Consider the following 22525-nt stretch of genomic DNA (forward strand, 5'->3'; position numbering starts at 1 on the left):
GTTCAATGTAAGAGGCGTAACAGCTGAGAGAAGACAAGATAACAGTATACACGTGGTGCTAGTACATCATCAAGAGGCGTAAACTAGGCGTGTGTGCTAGAAACGTCACTGATAGGTGACGCAAGTGGGTGGCACCAAGGGGTGGTGCTAACAGAATGTTGCAATGTCAGCGGAAATCGGAAGCTTGGATGCGCGCGCAGCTGCATGACGTGTGATAGACGGGGTGCAGGGGACTTGACATTTACACTGACGGGGAGAGACAGAAGTCTGGCATGTCAGATCAACTTGTGCTTCTATCATATCCGATATCTGATGTTTAGGAACTAAGCTATCTGGGCAGAAAGGTCTCTAGAGCAGAAGCTATTCTATACTTGCTGTGAGTGCGTGTATAAGCGCCTGAGTGTCTGTATGAGAAGCGTGGGGGGCATGGGGCCTTCCATGGAAGCATGGCAACAGAGGCTATGAATTACTTGCATAAAGACAGGTCGGCCCTTTAGCCCTGTAGCTGAGGAAGGATGTTTACTGAAGCTAGCAGGCCGGAATGTATCTTCGGGGAGGAAAACAGATAACTCGAAGGTTATAGTCAATCTTGGCAGGCAGCAGGCTGAGCTGAGCACGGAGGGCCGCGCTAGAAGTAAGTCAGAGTTCACGGGTACGGGGGCTGCTTGGGCAGAGGCCCTCGCAGTCAGAAGCCAGAAAAGAGGCTCGGTGGCAGAGATTCAGGGCCTACTTTCAGCCAGGCTGAAAAACGTAGGAGTACACTTCAAAAAGACGTTGGCATAGCATACTTAGGAACGGACCATCAAACCCATTCATGGTGGGTCTGAAAGAGGACAAGTTAACGTTGGACGCAAATGTATTTGCGTCTTCATAGCTGGTACAGGAGGGAAGTTACATGCACTTTTAACTCGTACATGGAGTCGGTGGGGTACTCGCTAGGGAACACAACATGACCATAAAATTTATATTACCTCATTCCCTCCTTGTTCCCTACGGACCCTTCATGATATATCGATCCTCATAAATCGATCAGTTTGTTCTTGTAACATTATATGTTCGTCTTTCTTTCTTTGACTGTTTGAGAGGCAACTGGAATGCTCAATGCAGGATGTGGCACACAGTCCACATATCGCTGGCCCACACTGCAGGCATAGGCAACAACTGAATACTATAACAAGGCCAATGCCTAGGAACGATAAGATCTTCCATCCCCAAGCTGTTAACGTAGTCCAGAACCAACCGGACCAAGTCCAGGTGCCTGGATTCTGATGTATCTGATTTGCAATTTTATGTAAACGGGTGATAGCTTGATAGACAGATGGTGCGTTTTGTGGAATGAAAACACAGCAACTTGACCCGATGACCTTACAAGCTCCACCTCTATCTGCCAAGATGACGTCAATCACAAGACGATTTTGAAGGACAACAGTCCGTATAGCAGACTGCTCCTCTGTTAAGTTACCTAGAGCGGAGGCAGTTTCGTTCACTACTGCTTCGAGTGTTCTCGTTAATCTGCGTATTAATTTACTGTTTTGGACAGGTCCTAGGAAGAAAAAGAATCCTTTATTGAAATCAGTGTACTGTTCCCATGCCGTTTCTGTGTAGTCGACAAGGGGAATATCTCTTTTGGGTCTATTCGGTGCTAGATTCGTATTTCTATGGTAATCAGGAGGAGCTAGGAAAACAGGTGGCAGAAGGAAGGCAATGTAACAGGTACCATCCCAGTCTGGAGGCAAACGTATGTATGCGGTATGACCACAAACAAAGTAGGAATGACTGATAGCTTTAAAGGACGATTTACCATGGTCACTGAACTCGACCACAGTAGTGCATTTACTATGACCTACGTGTACTGAACCTTTCTTGCTAACACATAATTCACCTGTGACTGGTAGTACTAACATATGGGGCAGAACTGGAGCAGTTTCAGATTCAACAGTGAGGATCATAAGGCTAATTGTGTAATTACCTAATCCATATACTTCATTTTCTAGATCAGTTCCTATTCGAGTGGGAAGTCCCTCTTTATCAGGATAACAGACGTTGAGCAGGACTAAGTTCAAGTTTCCCCAAACCCAGCCCCCATCGAAAACAGCAATATCAGGATCTAAAGAATTAATTATTTTAAACCATGCTCCACAGGAGCCATTGTGAGTGAATGGGTACGGAAAGAGAGGCAGAGCTCCCTTGTAATTCTGGTAGGGAGGGAGTCGACCACATATCCAGCAGTCTGTAGCATTACTTGTCTGATGGGAATGGTGTAACATACTAATGAATGTATTGTTGCGCAGCGCAAGTCTGTAAGAGAGTTCATGTGCAGGAAGTTCACTAAAAGTGTGTTCAGCAGAGACATTGTAAGCAGATTGTTCACGCCTGAAAATAGGCCAGTACATAGGAAGCAGAATGCTGGCAATAATAATTAGAATACTCAGAATAAACATGATTATTAGTGTCACTATGCAGTGACTACGAAGTGATTTGCAATATGTTCTTCTCTTTTCCTCTCCCTCTCTAACTCGATCTAGGGGATACATGTCAGAAACTATTTAACCGATTCACCTAAGGGAGGACTTAAACAATTAAACTGTCTGACTTGCTAGATCGAAGCTTCATTCGGTAAAGTTCTTGAGGAGTCTTTTCTCTTTTAGGCACAGTAACGTCTTGTGCTTCAACACAGTCTTTGGTGGGGGTGGACGAGTCAGAGTCCTGTTTCAGTCCGTTTTTTAGTTCATTGCATAGTTTGATGTGACTCGTGTGGACCCACCCCTTTCTCCCCTCGATTTTCACGGCGGTCCTAGTGGTAAGCAGAACGGTCTTTGGAGACTTCCAGCGGGGCTCCAGCGGACTTTTCCGGTCGAAATTCCGGACGACTACCAGGTCACCTGGGCGGACCTCATGCGCCTTTACATCGGTGTTGTCAGGGAAGGCTGCGGCAACCTGTGAACGACATGATTGGAGTGCAGACATCAAGGAGGCAAGGTAATCTGTCAACATGTTACAATCAATATCAGTGATCTTTTTCGGAACGGGCGTCCCCCACATATTCGGCGGTCTGCCAAAGACCACTTCGTACGGGGATAGCCCTGATCTCGAGTGGGCGACCATCCTCATGTAGAATAGTGCCACGGGCAGGGCGACTATCCAGTCGACCCCTTTTTCCTGACAGATCTTGGCAAGACGGATTTTTAGTGTCTGATTATGCCTTTCTACAAGGCCAGCTGCTTCGGGATGTCGGACACAGTGGAACCTCCACTGATATCCTAGCAAGAGGGAAACTTGTCTCATCAACTCGGACGAGAACGGTTGTCCGTTATCTGAGTACACGACACGGGGCAAACCGTACCGTGGGAAGAATTCACGAACCAACTGTCTGGCAGTGGTCGGAGCAGTGTAGTCTGGGACTGGGTATGCTTCGGTCCAGCGGGACAGAGCACAAACAATTACAAGGACATACTTAAATCCTCTACAGCTATTCATCTGGATATAATCCATCTGGAGGACTTCAAAAGGGTGATCGGGAGGATGAAATCCACCTTGCTCAACAGGGACGCTTTTACCTGGATTGAACTGACAACAGATCATGCAAGTACGCACTTTCTGTTTTGCTGCTGCTCGTAAGTGTTTGTTGTACCAGAGATTCTGTAAACTGTCTAACATGGCTTTCTCTCCAAGATGGGCAGGACTATGTGCTGTATTTATCATGACTTGAACCATTGAGTCGGGGAGAAACCATATAGATTTTCCCTTCGTCACCCAACCTTGATCTGTCTGAATCCCTCCTAGTTCAGTCCATTTCTTTATCTCCTCTGGAGTAGCATGTGTCTGGATATCAATTACATCTAGGGCGGGATCTCTAACTGCCATACACTGGGTCTGGACTATTGTCTTTGTCACATCAGTAGTCTGGGTGTAAGTAAATGCTGTATGTTTTGCTGTCTGGTCTGCCAGGTCGTTACCCTGGGAAACGGAATCTGTGACTTTGGTATGTGCCTTACATTTCATGACTGATATGCCCGAGGGCAAATGTATTGCTTCTAACAGTGCTTGAATAAGGGGGCCATGTTGTATCTTGGCCCCATGGGAAGTCAGAAAACCTCGTTCTTGCCAGAGGACTCCGAAGTCGTGTACAACTCCGAAGGCATAGCGGGAATCTGTGTATATGTTAACATTTCTGTTCTTGGCTAGAATACAGGCTCGAGTCAGAGCGATGAGCTCTGCTGCTTGAGCAGACAGGGTGTCAATACGATGTGTTTCTTTAATTTCAGTTTCAGTGGTCACGGCGTACGCGGCCACTAATTCTCCTGTACTTGTTCTCATGCATGAACCGTCCACATAAAGTGTCAGGTCTGGATTTGTCAATGGGACATCTGTTAAGTCTCGTCTAGGCTTAGTTACTGCATTAATTATTTCTATACAATCATGCGGAGCTGGATCTGTCATAACTGTAGGTAACAGTGTTGCGGGGTTCAGGATGCTGCAACGTCTGATTTCTATGTGTGGCTGGAATAGTGTTAATTCATAACCTGTCAGTCGTGCTATAGTTAAGTGTTGAGTCTGGGTTCTGTTTAACAAAACCTCTACAGAATGTGGTACTTGAACTGTTAACTGATGACCTAAAACAATTGAATCACTTTGTCTTATTGCTAACGCTGTTGCTGCTACTGACTTTAAGCACGCAGGGAGTGCTTGAGCTACTGAATCCAATGTACTAGAAAAATAAGCACAAGGCTTATGTGAACCTGCTTGGTCTTGAGTGAGGACAGACAACGCTGTGCCATCACGTTCTGTAACAAAAAGTGTAAACGGTTTGCTGTAACATGGTGTCGCTAAAACTGGTGCTTGGCATAAAACTTTCTTTAATTCTTCAAAAGCTTGTGTGTGTTCCTGAGTCCAAGGGAGGACAGTCGAAGTCGCTGCCTCCTGTGTCGTTAACTGGATGAGTGGTTTAGCTAAGAATGCATACTGGGGAATCCATTGTCTGCAGTACGAGGTGAGGCCTATGAAGGCCCGCACTTCCTTTTGTGTCTTGGGTTGCGGCATGTTCACAATTAACTGAATGCGATCGGGAGTGAGCTGTCTCCCCACTTTGGACAGCAAGTGACCCAAGTACACAACTTGCTGAACACAGAATTGTAGCTTCGAAGGAGACACCTTGTGTCCCTTGTCGGCCAGGAAATGTAAAACTGTCAGTGATGCTTTTTCACATTCGGGCTCACTTCGTGCGGTGATCAGCAGATCATCGACGTATTGTAGTAAAGCGGTGTTAACTGGCATTTGAATACAATCTAGTTGTCTTTTCAGTGCTTGACTATAGATGCTGGGGCTTTCTGTGAATCCTTGAGGTGCGCGCGAAAATTTGAAACTGCGTCCATTTAAACAGAATCCGAAGAGATATTGGCTCTCTGGATCAATAGGCACGCTGAAGAAGGCGTTCTTGAGATCAATTACAGTAAAGAACGTTGCTTCTGAATCAATAGCAGTCAAGAGAGATGATATATCGGGGACCACAGGATACTGTGGGATAATGCATTTATTCAATTCTCGAAGATCAATCACCAGCCGATATACTGGCGGTGCATTGGGATCAGTACGTTTAAGAATCGGAATGATGGGTGAGTTACAGATATTGGAGTCGGTCTCGACGACCACTCCTTGGGCAATGAGCTCTTCAATGATTTTCAGTAAAGCCGCTACAGCATCGGGTGGTAACTTGTATTGTCTGATTCTGGGTAATACAACACCTGCCTTGAGGGTAACGCGGTATGGTGTAATGTGCATACATCCTACATCAGTTGGGCCTTTTGCCCACAAGTAATCAGGTACATTTTTCAATCTGACGTCAAACTCACGAAGGACGTAATGACCCTTGAAATCCCGCAGAAAGAGTCTAACCCCCTCCGGGGAGCAGCATATTATAGCCCCTAGAGCCTTCAGTGTTTTAATTCCTAACAGATTTTCCGGACATGATTTTGTTAGTAACAGGTCTGTAACACGTGATAATGGACCCACAGCCAGGGGAACTGGTTCTGAGACTTCATTTACAATAGGTTGTCCTGAAAAACCAAGGGAAACATTTTGTGAGCCTGAGAGGGGTGCCCCTGGAACTTCGTCATGACTTATTGTAGTGCGACTTGCCCCTGTGTCAATTAAAAACTTTCTATCTTTCCCCAATACTTGACTGTGTACATAAGGACCTTCTTGATCTACAGGAATCTCGATAAGAGGCAAGCCACCTTCCCTCTCTAGGCTGTTTCATGTATATCGGGAATATTCGGGGTAAGCAGACTGGGCATACTGGTACATCTGTTGTGAGACTTGCTGGGTTGCAGCAATGGGCTGTGGCTGTGGTACTGCTACGGTCTGTGCTGTCTGTGCGGATGCATGCATGGGCTGTGTATTCTGTGTAGACTGATGCTGGTTATGGTCTTGTCTAGGCGGATGCGGTCTCTCTTTAGTTTTACCTGTCGCTATGTTATGTTTCAGAACTGCACATTCGTGTACGTAGTGACCTGGCTGCTTGCAATAATTGCATGTCCCTTTAACAGGAGCTGCGGCGTGACTTGTCTGGGTCGTACCTTTCCTGTGACTGTCGGATGGGACCGTCTGGGCTACTAACATTTTCATTTTCGTGTCTTTCATGCGCTTCTGTTCCTGATCTTGTTCTTCCCTAATTCTATTCTGGTGATATTGTAACATTTGTAACATCTGGGATGGCGTATTTGCTTGCCATGTACTCTCGACTTTATACACTCTATTTTTAACTAACGGTAGGGAATTCTCGACTAACTTTGATACAAAAAGATGTGGGTACGACTCGCTACTTGGCTGGAGGCCACTATTGATAATAAAACATTTCTCGAATCTTGAATAAAAGTCGCTAGTATCTTCATCATGTTTCTGTTTACAGGACGAGATTGCATCCCAATCCTCCTTTCTAGTTGTCAATAATCTGGGCAGGACCTGTACTATTAAACCTGGTAATGCTTTAGTTTTGTCCCCAAGGCCTAACCCTGGAACCCGTTTCTTTTCTTCATCCTCTATTTCTGCCCAGGCAATCTTTGCGTCTCCCACCTCCCAGTCCTTTTCCTTTAATTTCTCGAATATACCCGTAGGCAATAATACTTTCAACATTTTCATGATATCATCATATGTGTAGTCCCCCATCAGTAACATGTCTTTGAGCTCTCTATGAAAACCTGCAGGGTCTTTATCATGGCACGGTACTAATTTCTTCATTTCTAACAGTTCTAACTTAGTCAGAGGCGTGTGTACATACACGCGTTTCAAAATTTTATCCTCACCCATAACAGGGTGCACTTCTCGCAAGGGGTTCTGACTTTCAATACCACCCCCGCACTGCATATGGTACATTTTCCTTTCTGGAGGTGGGGCGGGAACATATTCAGGACTTACAAAGGTGTCATATCTGCGTCGTTGTTCTAGAATTATTTGAACTAATTTAGTGCTTAGGCCTCTCCATCTATCCATCAGTAGTGCTTCTAGTGTCTCATGTAAGGGACCTGGATCGGAATAATGTTTTCTGTACTTAATGAGAAGGTGCTGAATCATATATATACCTGCTAATTTCTGTTCGTCGGGGGAGAGGTTCAGAAATGTCTGTGCTACGGTGTCATCATTATATATGTCTGCATTTTCGGCCCATGATACCGCTGATCGGGCTAATTCTTGTTCATCCATAGAATTGAGTACATGGTACCCAACTCGATCTCGAAGCCGTTTATCAGTTTCCTGGAACTGATGTTCAGCAGAATTCGGATTCGTTAAGGCAGAGAAGAAAACTCTCTTGCTTTCTGGACGGATACCCTTCCTAAGATAAGTTCCCTTACCTACATATGCTATAGTGCTTGTAGTCGGTTCTAGTTCTTCAGATTCTTCTTCCTCCTCGGAGGGAGCCTTTTCCTTCTCTTTCTCGTGTACTGCTATCACTGCTTTCTTAATCTTTTTATACATGGCCTCTATGCAATTTTGTCTGTCATGTTTTCCATCGGCTATATTTTGACCCCACTTGTTCAATGCATCTAATTCACTCTGCTCTGTTCCGGGCCTGTCTCGTTCTCTTATTAGACAATTTATGAAAAATCGTAGTATCAGTGCTTGCATGGTAACTTTCTGTTTCTCCAGGGCATCCTTAATACTGTCGGGGTCCTTTCCCGTTTGAACGAACTCATATATTCTATCTAGGTGCTCCTTCATTCCTGCATAACATAACAAACTATCAGTAGCAGATCTTAACCGTAAAGACGCTAATACCATTAAGTCGTCCTGTCCAGGTTCTGGATCATATCTACAAACTGACATATTTTCTTTTAGTGCATCAAGACGGGATGAATTAGAAGAACGGGGGGATCTGTGCGTAAAAGGACTCTGCAGACCTCTGAGATTTAATCTGTGAGTCGGTGGCGGGGTCTGGAGACCCGCGGTCGCACCTCCTGAAGCGGAAACTTGGGCATTATCTCTGTGTGTAGTCAGTATCTGAATTTGTCTTTTAGTAGGATCTGATTGAAGTGGTTTCGGCAGATCAGTTTTAGGTGAGGGAAGTGGCGGAGCTGGCGGAACGGGACTAGTCTTTTTCGGTGTCGGCTGAGAGTGATCTTGGGGGGCAGTACCACCCCCGGCCCTGTCAGTAGGCAGGGCACGAACAGGCAGATTGGTGTAAGCTGGCGCTACATCTTCGAGATATGAATTTAGGAATATGTCTTTAGTAGTCTTATGCATTACTTTAGTTGGAACTAATGGTGACGGCAAATTTTTCGGTATTTCTGAAATGGCGTCAGGGGTACCATCGGCCAAAAGATACATGTTGTTCACTTTGCCATTTAGGATACGATCTATTTGTTCTACTTTTACTCGAATTCCCTCAGTAACTAATTCGTTTTCTTGGGCCTTTTCTGATTCTTTAAGCCTGTCTTCTCTACGGAGTGCTCTATCAGCACGCTTACGTGATTCCTTACGCCAAAATTCTATGGCGTCTTTCTGAGATTGTCTAGCTTTCTTTTTCCGTAATATTTCTTCTACCTTTATGATGCACTCGGCATCCCATGTTCCGTTAACTGGCCATCGGTATCTTTCCTCTAGGTGCTTGGTATAATCTGTCCATAACTCTAGATACAAGATGGCGTCTATGCCATGCTTATTATACATGAAATTACCTGGAGTGTCCCTAGGGGGGATTGGAATCTCTTCCTCTAACATCCCTTTCCTAGTTCCTATCTGCTTTAATTTGTTAAAAAACGGCATTGTGCCTACTTGATACTGAAATGCTTGATCCTTTATACTTAATTTCGCCTGTAACTATTTAAACAAAAAAAACACAATAATACACAAGAACAATCACATTCATACCACGACATTAATCACATGAAACATTTAAAGACATAGCTAACTTCCCCCTACTCTAAATGTACCGCTCAACGATACAGATACACTGCTGTAACAGTGCAGAAATTCGGAATACTTTATATACTGCTAAACAGTACAGATACACTGCCTAAAAACAGTGCAGACCGGACTTGCGTACCCAAACCCGTCTAGATACGACCCAGCAATGGTACTCACCGGGAAGCACGGAAAACAGAAGGCCTCGGAAAACTCGACTGGACTCGACTCGGAACTTCGGAAAACTTCGGAAAACTTCGGAAAACTTCGGAAAACTTCGGAAAACTTCGGAAAACTGGTGGGCCTCTTCACACCTCGGACCTTGCTTCCTTCGGCTGGGCTCTGGTCGGGATCCTCCGCACTCCTCACCGCCTCGTCTGGGCACTGATCGCAGTCTTCGTCACCTCCGTGTGTCAGAGGGGAATGCAGGAAATCCTGCCAGTACACGTGTTGTCCGTCTAACTGATGGCAGGGGACACGGATTGCAACGCACCTTCCGGCGCGTGAGGTGGGGGAGGGGTCCCTATTCGGGCGCCAAAATGATGTAAATAATTAATTTACTCTCTTAATTTCTATGCAGGTAAGTACTTAATCAATAATAACTCAATCGGAAAGAAGGAAAACAGAGTCCGTGGTGTAAGAGTTTCTAAGGGTTTTATTCCTCATAAAGGAATCAGGATATCATGTTCTGACCACCACACAGGATGTCAGAAGGGATAGATGAGCGCGCCGTCGTTTATTGACAATACATAGCTTATATACTTGATTTACATCATAATGTTCAATGTAAGAGGCGTAACAGCTGAGAGAAGACAAGATAACAGTATACACGTGGTGCTAGTACATCATCAAGAGGCGTAAACTAGGCGTGTGTGCTAGAAACGTCACTGATAGGTGACGCAAGTGGGTGGCACCAAGGGGTGGTGCTAACAGAATGTTGCAATGTCAGCGGAAATCGGAAGCTTGGATGCGCGCGCAGCTGCATGACGTGTGATAGACGGGGTGCAGGGGACTTGACATTTACACTGACGGGGAGAGACAGAAGTCTGGCATGTCAGATCAACTTGTGCTTCTATCATATCCGATATCTGATGTTTAGGAACTAAGCTATCTGGGCAGAAAGGTCTCTAGAGCAGAAGCTATTCTATACTTGCTGTGAGTGCGTGTATAAGCGCCTGAGTGTCTGTATGAGAAGCGTGGGGGGCATGGGGCCTTCCATGGAAGCATGGCAACAGAGGCTATGAATTACTTGCATAAAGACAGGTCGGCCCTTTAGCCCTGTAGCTGAGGAAGGATGTTTACTGAAGCTAGCAGGCCGGAATGTATCTTCGGGGAGGAAAACAGATAACTCGAAGGTTATAGTCAATCTTGGCAGGCAGCAGGCTGAGCTGAGCACGGAGGGCCGCGCTAGAAGTAAGTCAGAGTTCACGGGTACGGGGGCTGCTTGGGCAGAGGCCCTCGCAGTCAGAAGCCAGAAAAGAGGCTCGGTGGCAGAGATTCAGGGCCTACTTTCAGCCAGGCTGAAAAACGTAGGAGTACACTTCAAAAAGACGTTGGCATAGCATACTTAGGAACGGACCATCAAACCCATTCATGGTGGGTCTGAAAGAGGACAAGTTAACGTTGGACGCAAATGTATTTGCGTCTTCATAGCTGGTACAGGAGGGAAGTTACATGCACTTTTAACTCGTACATGGAGTCGGTGGGGTACTCGCTAGGGAACACAACATGACCATAAAATTTATATTACCTCATGAGGGTCCCCAAACCGTATAATTGTCCTGGTGTAGCTTAGGAAAATTGTCCGACTTGTCCGAGTAGCAGACCTGTCACTGACCCTACGAACTCTATAGGTGCTCAATCTAGGGTGCTGCGGAGCACTCTGTCCATACTTTCCACAAACTCCTAGGGGTGGAAATAGTCCCAAGTGCTGGCGAAGCACTTTGCTGGGGAAATTCGAAAACCCAATCGGGGTTACTGGCGGATTACTTGCAGAGAGGGGTAACGCAGGCGTTGCATCCGAAGCTGTGGGTGTTGGTCGTACCTTGGTGAGCCCAGTCCTGACCCAAATCCTGAGGGGTATCCTGTCCTGACTGTCCGTGAGCTGTACCTGCTCGCGTTCTGGTATTCCTTCCTTGAGGGTCCTTGTCCCCGTCTTTCCAAACTGACCCGTGGCCAGGGTTAGTCCTCATTCTTAATTAGGTAAATATTATTCTGTGGGTTTGCGTCTTTCTCTCACTTTCTCTTCTTTTCTTAATAAAGCACTCTTGCCTGTGGTATTGCCCTATTGCCTTTGAAAGCAACGTATATGTCATTGTTTATTAGAACTGTTCCATTTTTCCCTACCCATAGGACATTACTGAATTGTCATATTATAGTAGTATGTTCCATTTTTTCCCCTTTCCTTTAGTATGATTGCAGTGAAATTCAGTAAGAATAGAATAACTAGTCTAGTTAAGTACTTGTATTAGGTCCGGTTTCCTGTCCCTTGCCCTAGTTTAAGTTTGCGGTGAAAAACCTATTACCTTTCAGTGTTCTCACTTACTCTAATGATCCTTGCCCTAATCCATAGTTATATTGTGGCTTTGGTTCTACTGATAGATGTGTTACTTTGTATTTGGCTTGTCATTTTGGCTTATTCATTCTGAAATCTTTTGATAAACTTTAAAAACTCATCAGGTGTCTGTGGTCATTTACCGTATAAAGTGTGGATAAACGTATTTGGTATATGTAAAGTTTTACTCCCTTTAGGAAATGTGTCACCTATCCACTGCTAGCTCCTGGTCCATCAGGAGTAATGTGCCTGTGGTAAGTCAGGTACATGAATAGTAAGTGGTGTAAGAGTCACCCCCCGAATTACTCATAGTGGTGTGCAAGAAATCACCCGGTTCACGCAAACTCAGTCCTCGTACTCACGCCAGGGCCCAGTGCGTGGGGAAAATTGGTAAACTTGTGACCCGGGTGACCTGCGCACTCTATCAGTAATTTTCTGGTAGCAGTAGTATGGTTAGGACTAGTTAAGATAGGTAGACAGGATAGTTGATAAACAAACCGTAAAGATAAAATGTGCTGCTGATTTTTCTATTGCATTGATTCAAATATTTTGCAATGTTTTAAGGATTTATATGTGTCTATGTATATGATTTTGCATTGCTGCTATAAGTGTTATATGTCGTATTAACAAAGAACTGTTTGTAAGCGTTCAGTGTAGTCCGAATCCCCGGGGAAGTATATAGTTAACGGTGAGTAGAATCCGGTTAGCTGGAAAAGTCACTTGTCTAGAGTCATTAGTGCAGGGTTAGGAATACCTGGAAGCACTAATTAGGATCTTCTTGCATCTGAATATATGATAGCTACGAGTCCGTTATAAAACTTCCCTTGTGATATCACCTAGAAAGGGTCACAAGTGGGAGGAGTAATAGGGTCTCCGAGGCTTGACTGGTAAGTAAAATAGTCCGCTGGTGAAATCCTGGCTCAGTATATATCCCGGAAAGAAGTGGATGAGTCAGAAGAATAACAGGTTCTATATTGCTCGTGTGAGAGGTTAGGCAAAGAAGTCTATCCGGAGTGAATGAAAAGTAGACAGAAGTGGTTTACTTGTAGTGAAAGAAAATTTTTCTATCTATTTAGAACACTCAGATACAGTGGCAGACGTTGTGTGTTGTTGACTAAATTTTGCACTCGCACTTTAGGAAAAGTTAAAAGTTTCCGTTACCTTGTGAAGGAGGGAGTCGGTCGGAAGACTGCTCTGACGTCACTCCGTGCCGCGCTGGTATTGGTCAAGACAGCGGGTGTGTAGTGAAGCTGAAGTTGTAAGGGAGGGGTGAGTGCCGGAGCGTGAGACCTCGTCTCGCGAAAGGCCGCGCACCCATTGGACAAGGATTTTTGTATTCGCAGTGCTGATTGGTTTTTACAAAATAAGAGTCACGCTAGCATTGGAAGTACAAAGGTAAACAAAATTAATCAGGCCGAGTTAGAAGCGAGCCTGGAAAGGCATATGTGGTATCCTGAGTTCTTACCTAATCCACAAAACTCAGGCTTCTATAAGGAACAGATTATACGAGGTAGACCGCACTTGATGTATGGAATAAAAAGAAAAATGTCATTTGCCGACAAGGTGAAGATTTTTTTTAAAACAGACAAGCCCATTAGAACGAGGGAGGGTGTGATCATTCCTCCACCGAATACTCCTGCTTCCTTCATGATGTTTGAAAAAGGGTATCATACCTGTGTATGGCTAGAGAATTGGGCAAAGTATACTGCAGATGACGGAGTCCTAGCATTTCCTATTGATGGTACGTTTAATGGTAGAATACTGTTTAACTTGAGGACCCGCATGAATGAATTACATCCCAGACCCAGATTAACCCAGTACGAAGCCTTAGAAGAATGGGAAATTGAGGCTTTGGAAAGAGATAGACCCCGGATGGACAAGGGAGTGAGTAAATGGTATCCGAGGGTCCATAGAGAAACCAAAGAGCAGAAGATGAAACATTGGAGACAAAGCATGATGGTGGAGGGTTTGTTTCCTATGATGGGAGTATTGGAACAAGGGAAAGGGAAAAGGAAAGAGAAAACCCATCACTTAATGCCTGTAGGGGACTCAGAAGATGAGCACCTAGAAGATTTGTTGATGAAAAACCCACCTCCCTATGTAGCAGAGTCAGAGCCTTTAAGTTCACCAAACCCGTTTGCCAAATATCCCAGGTGTCGGAGGGATAGCGAGACAGATGGAACAGGTACAGACAGTAAAACCAGTGAAGGGGATGGGTTTTGCAGACCTAAATCCACGGTCCCAAATTATCAGCCGTTTGGAGAAGGCCCACCTCGATTGGTCACTCCGACTGCCCCAAGTATTTAACCACCCTTGGTTCCCCAAGTATTACATGACAAATCAGCAGAAAAGGCTTTGCGAGAACAAGAGAAGGAAGCTCTGGCTAGACAGCGAGACGATTTAGTACGGACCATAGCCCAGATACATCCCCATCCAGATTCTCTGACTATTCCAGTAACCATTGGGCCCGCTATTCCTCTTTATAGGGATAACCTGGCTAGTCCTCGTCCTCCTGTTATCTCCCCAATAATGCCAACTCCTAGCATCCAACCCCCGAGAAAAGAAGTATTCATAGATGACAATCAAGAAAGTGAGTGTGAATCAGTGGTTCTGATGGATTTGCCCATTAGGGAACCTAGGACTAGCATGCCGGGGGCAAGAAGTCAGAGTAGGGCAAAAGAGGTTCTGATTGAAAGTACGTCCGGGGTTAGGAGTGCCACAGTAGTATCCCCAGAAGAATTAGACAGATGGACCAAAGAGTTGGAAAAAGAGACCACTCCCCAACCCAAATCATTAGAGATCTATAAACTAAGAATAGAAATAGAAGAAATGATGGCTGGAAATGTAGGATTAGACCGTTTAAACTCCTTCAGCGAAGAAGAGCTACTGTTCATCAGTAAAAACCTTACCCGGAATGCTAGATTGCTCCATGAGAGATTAATGGACACAGCCACAGAAATGGGGATCGATGTCAGTCGCTCCAAAATCCTTCAGAAACCCTACAGAGTAGATTTTTCGTACAAAGACTTAGAGAGTTTAAATGTGGTAGGAAAACAGATCCAGATAAAGGAATTATTGAAACTCTTACAGAAGTGGGGGGATGTAGGAAAATGGAGAACCCGGTGGGCAAAGAAAAAGGAAGACAGCAGAGCAAAGTCTCAGGCTTCGGAATATGTGCTGAAAGAAGTAACTCCCGCAGAGAAATTGTGTCCCATGAGAGAGGTCCCGGGGGGAAAATATGTCCATGTCCCTTGGTCCCGACAGGATATTGTGTCATTTACTAATGACTTCCCGAAATTACGGGAGAAAACCGTCGACTGGTACAGACAGGTCGAGCGTTTCGTAAAAGTTCAGAAATGTCTTTTGAAAGACCTGGATGGGTTTTTCGACATTGTGGTCCCTGTAGATTTGTGGACCGACTGCAAAATTGAAATTGATTGGCCTAGTGAGGAATATGCAAGAGACGACAAAACAGGAGCTCCCTCGCCTGAAGTAATGAGGAAGTATGATCAAGTCATACACTACCTCAAGAAAAAGGTACCCGCAAAGGAAACAGATTGGACCAGGATAGATAGAACCACCCAAGAACGCGATGAAACTGTCCATTCCTTTTATGAAAGGTTACTGCAAGTATTCAAAACTTACAGTGGTATCGATAACGTGGACATGAAAGACATGACCCATTTTAGTTACAGATTCGTGCTAGGATTAAGGCCTGAAATATCGCAATGGATTCGAGATAATAAAATAATTTGGCAGGGAAAGCCCATAGATGATGTCCTGAAATACGCAAAATACTGCGAAGATGAAATCGAAAATAAAAAGAAGGCCCTCAAGGAGAAGGTTATGTGGGCCCAGGTGAAATTGGCTGAACAGCAAGAAAAACAGTTAAGTAAATTGAATTCCAATAATAATGCTCAGAATGCCACTGCTGGGGGAGGAGGGAAACCCCGGGCAAAAATGAGTCGGGAAGAGGCTATGAAGAAGTTCCCCTGCCACGGGTGCGGCCAGTTAGGGCATTGGAGAGACGAGTGTCCACACCTGCAGGCCGGTAATGCCCCTATAAATGGTTTAAATCCACAGGTGCAGAAAGAGGGGACAAGAAAGAACCAGCAACAGGTAAAGCTACCTCCAGTACCTCGCGCTCCTAGACAGAATTATAAGAATCAGGGCCAGCTGAATGAAAGGGCGGAGATATGGGAAGGAGAGAATGGGAGCAATGCAGCGATTCCACAGTACCTGTTAAATGATTCTTTCCTCTGTGATGAACAAGATTGACGGGGCCTGAGAGGGGAGGACAAGGAGTGCGTACTTGGCGCCTCCTTACCGGTAGACCAGACTGGACCATACATTGAAGGAAAGGTTGAAGGAAAAGACGTCACCTTTCTGTTGGACACTGGTGCTACCCGGTCCACTGTGAGAACAGTGGATGTTCCTAACCTACCCCTCTCGGGAGAAGCAATCCAAGTAGTGGGTGTCTCCAATCAAATAATAAGTACTCCAGTAACTGAGCCTATGGAAATCTCCATAGGAAACTTTAAAGAAATGCACAGATTTGTGGTCTGTGATTCCAGTCCTGTGAACCTGTTAGGACGCGATTTGTTGTGCAAAATGAACTGCACCATTTTTTGCTCACCAAAAGGCGTCGAAATTCAGACCCCCGATGAAGATGGTTTGTACAAACTGATGTTAGTAAGACCTGACGCTGACATTAAACCCTTGTCGGTTGAAGACTTGCCTGAAGAGCTCCAGTTAAGAGTGGTACCAGAAGTGTGGGATTTCACGGGAAAAGATGTAGGCTTAATGGCAAACGTGGACCCAGTTAAAATAGCAATAAAAACAAATGCAGTATATCCCAAAACAAGACAGTACAAAATGAGTGCAGAAGTAAAAGCAGGAGTCGCAATTGAAATTACCAGGTTGCTTGAAGCGGAAATCATAGAAGAAGTAATGAGCAGTCCCTGCAATTCACCCATCATTGGGATTAAAAAGCCTAGTGGAAAGTACCGAGTAGTGCAGGACCTGCGCAAGGTAAACCAAATTGTTGTACCTTGCTGTCCCATTGTGCCCAACCCTGCAGTGATCCTATATCAGATTCCTTGGAATGCGGAATGGTTCACTGTCATTGACTTGTCTCACGCCTTCTTTTCCATCCCATTGCATCCGGAAAGCAAGTTCCTTTTTAGTTTTGAATTTGACAGCCATATCTATGTCTGGAATCATGTCCCTCAAGGGTACACTGAAAGTCCATCGTATTTCAACCAGATCCTAAAGAAATGCCTTGAATCTCTAGTCCTGCCAAGAGAGTCTGTTTTGGTGCAGTACATAGATGACCTTTTAGTGGCATCTAAAACTCAAACTGACTGTGTCACCGACACCATCGCCTTGCTAAATCACCTAGGAAAGGGAGGACATAAAGTATCCCCTGACAAATTACAGTTTTGCAAGAACTCGGTAAAATATCTGGGGCACCAGATAGAGAAAGGGATCCGAAAAGTCACCACAGAAAGGATCAAAATAATTAAAGCAATGGACCTACCCCGAACTCAGAAAGAGGTGAGAATGTTTTTAGGAGTTGTGGGGTACTGCAGGCAGTGGATTGTGGGATTCGCAACACTAGCCAAACCTTTGATAAAAATGACCAAGAAAGGTAAAATATCTGGGGCACCAGATAGAGAAAGGGATCCGAAAAGTCACCACAGAAAGGATCAAAATAATTAAAGCAATGGACCTACCCCGAACTCAGAAAGAGGTGAGAATGTTTTTAGGAGTTGTGGGGTACTGCAGGCAGTGGATTGTGGGATTCGCAACACTAGCCAAACCTTTGATAAAAATGACCAAGAAAGGAGTAGAAGACCCGGTCAGTTGGGACAGTGAAAGCATGTCCGCTTGGGTAACATTGCGAAATTGTCTGTGTACCGCTCCTGCCTTGGGTATGCCTGACTATTCCAGGCGCTTTGAATTGTTCTGTGACACCAGAGAAAATTGTGCGCTCTCAGTCCTGACCCAGGAGCATGGGCTGGTCAGGAGTCCCGTAGCCTATTTCTCAGCCACTCTAGATCCGGTGGCTGCTGGATTGCCCGGATGCCTGAAAGCAGTAGCTGCTACTTGCGTCAGTCTAGGACAGAGTGAGAATATTGTCATGGGACATCCTGTCACTGTATATGTTCCACATTCTGTTGTAATTCTACTGACAAGAACCAAGACCCAGTATCTCACACCTAGTCGGCTGACTAAGTATGAGAGAATTTTGATTGGTGCTGAGAATGTAACAATTTCTCGGTGCAATGTCCTAAACCCAGCAACTCTGTTACCTGTTCCTCTGGATGTAGACGACGAGGATGAAATGGAACATAACTGCATTGATCTAACAGAATTCAGCACTAAGCCCCGTCCTGACATCCGAGAAGTAGCATTGCTTGATGGGGATCTTACAATGTTTGTGGACGGCTCATGTTTAAGACATGAGAGTGGAGGTCTGTGTGCTGCCTATGCCGTAGTCACATTGACCAACACCATAGAAGCCTCTTACCTATGCGAGGGGAAATCTGCACAAGTAGCAGAGTTCATCGCATTGACAAGAGCCTGTAGGAGGGGTAAAAACAAAAGAATAACTGTTTATACCGACAGTCAGTACTGTTACGGGGTTGTTCATGACTTCGGCCAACTATGGTTACAAAGAGAATTCATGACTTCCTCAGGTACCCCTATCAGAAACGGAAAGGTGGTACAAGAATTACTGGAAGCTATTCAATTGCCCAAAGAATTGGCTGTGGTCAAGTGTGCGGCTCACAGATCCGGAAATGATGATGTGACAGCCGGGAACAGATATGCTGACCAAATCGCACAGTTTTGTGCCCGACACCAAATGTCCCTCCAAATTGGGTTATGGGGTGGACACAGCTGCCAACTGATGTTGTTTGATAATGTGTCAACGTGGGATGAATTAAAAGACTTACAACAATCAACAGACAGGGCAGAAAAAGTTAGATGGAGTGAGAATGGATGTAAAGTAAGAAATGACGGTGTGGTGGTGAACCCAACTGGAGTGCCTGTGTTGCCCGACAGCCTGATAGATCCCATGGTCAGGATGATACATGAACCAACACATATGGGAAGGGACGCTATGTGTCGTGTGTTTGACAAGGTGTTCTACAATTCAAGGTTCAGGAACCAAGCGGAAAGGTTTTGCCAGAGGTGCCTAGTGTGTCAGCAGTTCAATGCAGGAAAGAAGACTGTAGTAGAGCAAAGTACCATCGGAAAGGCAGTAGGTCCCTTTGTTAGGATGCAGGCGGACTTTATAACCATGCCCAAATGCAAGGGATATAGGTATGTCCTGGTTATAGTGTGCCTATTTTCCCGGTGGGTGGAGGCTTACCCAGCAAAGAAAAATGATGCCTTGACTGTAGCCAAATTATTGCTCAGGGAGTTGATACCTCGGTATGGAATTCCTGAGACGATTGAAACCAAGGTGGGCATTTTGCCAACGATATCCTAGAAGAGCTCTGTAAGGCCTTTAAAATGAAGCAAAGACTGCACTGTGCCTACCATCCCGAGGCGTCTGGGGTGGTTGAGCAGATAAATGGCACGATCAAGTCCAGATTGGCGAAGATGTGTGATTCCACCAAAATGAACTGGACAGAAGCTTTGCCCCTTGTGCTGATGAGTCTGAGAAGTATTCCAAATCGAAAAACAGGCCTGAGCCCCCATGAGGTACTAATGGGGAGAGTGATGCGACAAGCATGGGTACCTGGACACAAACTGCTAAGCATTACTGATGATTTGGTGCTAGAATACTGCAAGCAACTGGGTGACCAAGTGCGTTCTATCTCCCACCAGATTGGAGAGACAGCTGACGACTGGCCCAAGACTCCAGCACATAAGCTACAACCAGGTGATTGGGTGGCGTTAAAGAAACATACCCGGAAGAGTTGCCTTGGACCAAAGTGGGGAAAGCCAAGACAAGTGATCCTTGTCACCACTACTGCGGTAAAGTGTGCTGGTGTACCGAAGTGGATCCATGCCAGCCACACAAAGCGGGTAACCGGAGAAAGCGCAATTGAAGCTGAAGGCAGCACCGCTGAGGAGACTCCCGAGGAGAGTCCGGATCTTGCTGACATCGAACTGCCGAGCACAAGTCGAGACGTTGATTGGTACCCTGCCGACGAACAGGTTCATGATCCAATACGAACCAGGAAATATTCCTACCTAGACAGTGAGTGGGATAGTCCAGGTGAGACAGAACTAGAGGACGAAGGTCAGGTCATCGAGACTCACATCACACCTGATCAGGAAATAGGCCAAGTAGGGACAGATCAAGACGTCGACACTCCACCTGAAACTCCGGAGTCTGGAAAGGGACAGATAGTGGTCAAAGTTGAAGTTCATGCGGAAGAAAATGAAGGGAACGAAGTGCATGAACCAGAGCAGATAGAAATAGACAAACGTGTTCAGGAATCGGAATCCAGTTCACCCGAAAGCAAAGAAAGCCTACAAAGCGAACCTGAACAGGGCAAGTTTGAGGACCAGGCAGAAGAAATAGATGAAAGACCTGGAACTAGTCAGACAGGAAGGGAAATAGACTCTGTCCAGCGCAAGGAAAAAATAAAAAGAGTGCACGAGGAAGGCCAAGTGTCCTCGACCACTGAAAGTCACAGAAGCAAAAGTACACCCAGGTACGTCAAAAGGCTAAGACTCCGAATTAAAACAGTCGAGGAGAAACTGAAAGACCGTAAGAGGGCTGAAAGTGAAAGAAAAGCAGCCCGAGGCAAGTCTCTGAGAAAGAGCGACAGAGTGAAGAAACAGAATAGACTGTATCGGAGCCCCGAATGGACATACCTGGTGCTGGAAGAAATTGATGAGCCCAATCGCAGTGGCAAAAGTGACGAAGAATCCATCACTGATCGGAGTTCGGACGAAGACCCTCCTTGAGACAAAACAGAGCGAAGCCTTGGTGTAAAGAAACAAAGAGGGGTTGCAAAAGCCCCCTGTAAGCTAAAATGTCTGATTCAAGCGTAGCTGGAAGGTCCAGACTTGGGTGTTGTAAAACTTGCTTTAAAATATGCTTATGTAGTGTAGCTATGCTAATAGTGATGTGGATAGGGTTAACAGTCTTTATACCTTTTATGATAAGTAAAGATCCTAACTTGTCCCCTACTGAACCTGAAATATTAGACACAGACGTTGTACAGACTGCAGAAACACCACAAAGCTTAGAACGACGTGACAACAAGGTTAGTCTGAGACATACCCGACCAACATTAGAAGCATCAGATGAGGGTGGACTACACTTTCACAAGATGAAAAACAGGACGCATTTAAATGTTTTCGCTAACCTATTAGTGAATTATGTAGAAGCTATGGAAATAGAAGATTGTTATGTCTGCATGAAGCTACCCACGTCTGTAGCTGAAGGTGTGACATATCACCACTTACCCCTAACCTACGGAATTTCCTGCAGTATATTAGCTAGCTTATTTTATAGAAGCACTTTGCAGTACTACTATTCAAATGCTGATGTAATATTTTCTGAGCTTCCTATTAGAGGACACCTGAACCTTGTACATGTTAAAAGCGAGGTAACCCGTTATATGGGAGAATATTTCCTGACTATAGGTGACATAGACTTAAATGAAGCACGACAAGAAAATCTGACCTGTTCTTTGCAAGAGCAGGAAAAGATGTTTATAAAAATGGCAGACAGAAGGAGGGAAAAGTTTCAGAAAAAGGCAAATGATGAAAAGGATAGAGTCCCTAGGTGGGCCGAGCACATGGACAACACCTCACAAGGCGAAGCTAATCCTGCTTTGTTGCTGGATTTTGAACGGAAAGGAAAACTTTGTCTCCATAGAGAAAGGACAGAATATTATAACAATGTATTCATTGGTTCCAGCGAGTGTGAACATAATTATAAGGTAATTGGAGGTTGGGGTTTCAAAAATGGGTCAGAACCTGTGTTTCCCGGAATATATTATATATGTGGGAACAAGGCTTATTTTAAATTGCCGGATCACTGGTATGGAAGCTGCTACTTTGGCATTGTTTTCCCGAAAATATACCATGTGAATAATGCTGCTGGAAGCAATGATGAAGATACTAATGGCTTAGTGCGTAGTAAACATGAGAGTGTAGGAGAAACCATAGGTGATATTTTTAGTGCACTGATACCTGGAATGGGGGTAGTTCTGAACACACACAGAATTTGCAAACTGTCTACAGTAGTGGATCGGTTATCTACTGACACTGCTGCTGGATTCCTGCTGGTCAATACTGAAATGGTTGCGATCAGATCAATGGTTTTGCAGAATCGCCTTGCTCTTGATACCTTATTGGCAAAAGAGGGCGGAGTCTGTAGAATGCTGAAGGCGCAACATTGTTGCACCTATATACCTGACAAAAGTATCGAACTTAAAAGATATGTAAGAAATATAACTAATTTGGAAAAAGAGCTCAAACCATTAGAGGTTGACAGTGCCTGGACGAGACTGACTGGAGGTCTCTCCTCAATAGGTAGTTGGTTTTCTAACTTAGGTAGAAATCTTCTGTGGAAAATACTGATGCCAATAATCGGAATAG

Source organism: Lissotriton vulgaris, chromosome 5 (genome assembly GCF_964263255.1).
Source record: "Lissotriton vulgaris chromosome 5, aLisVul1.2, whole genome shotgun sequence".
In the NCBI taxonomy this organism is placed as follows: domain Eukaryota; kingdom Metazoa; phylum Chordata; class Amphibia; order Caudata; family Salamandridae; genus Lissotriton; species Lissotriton vulgaris.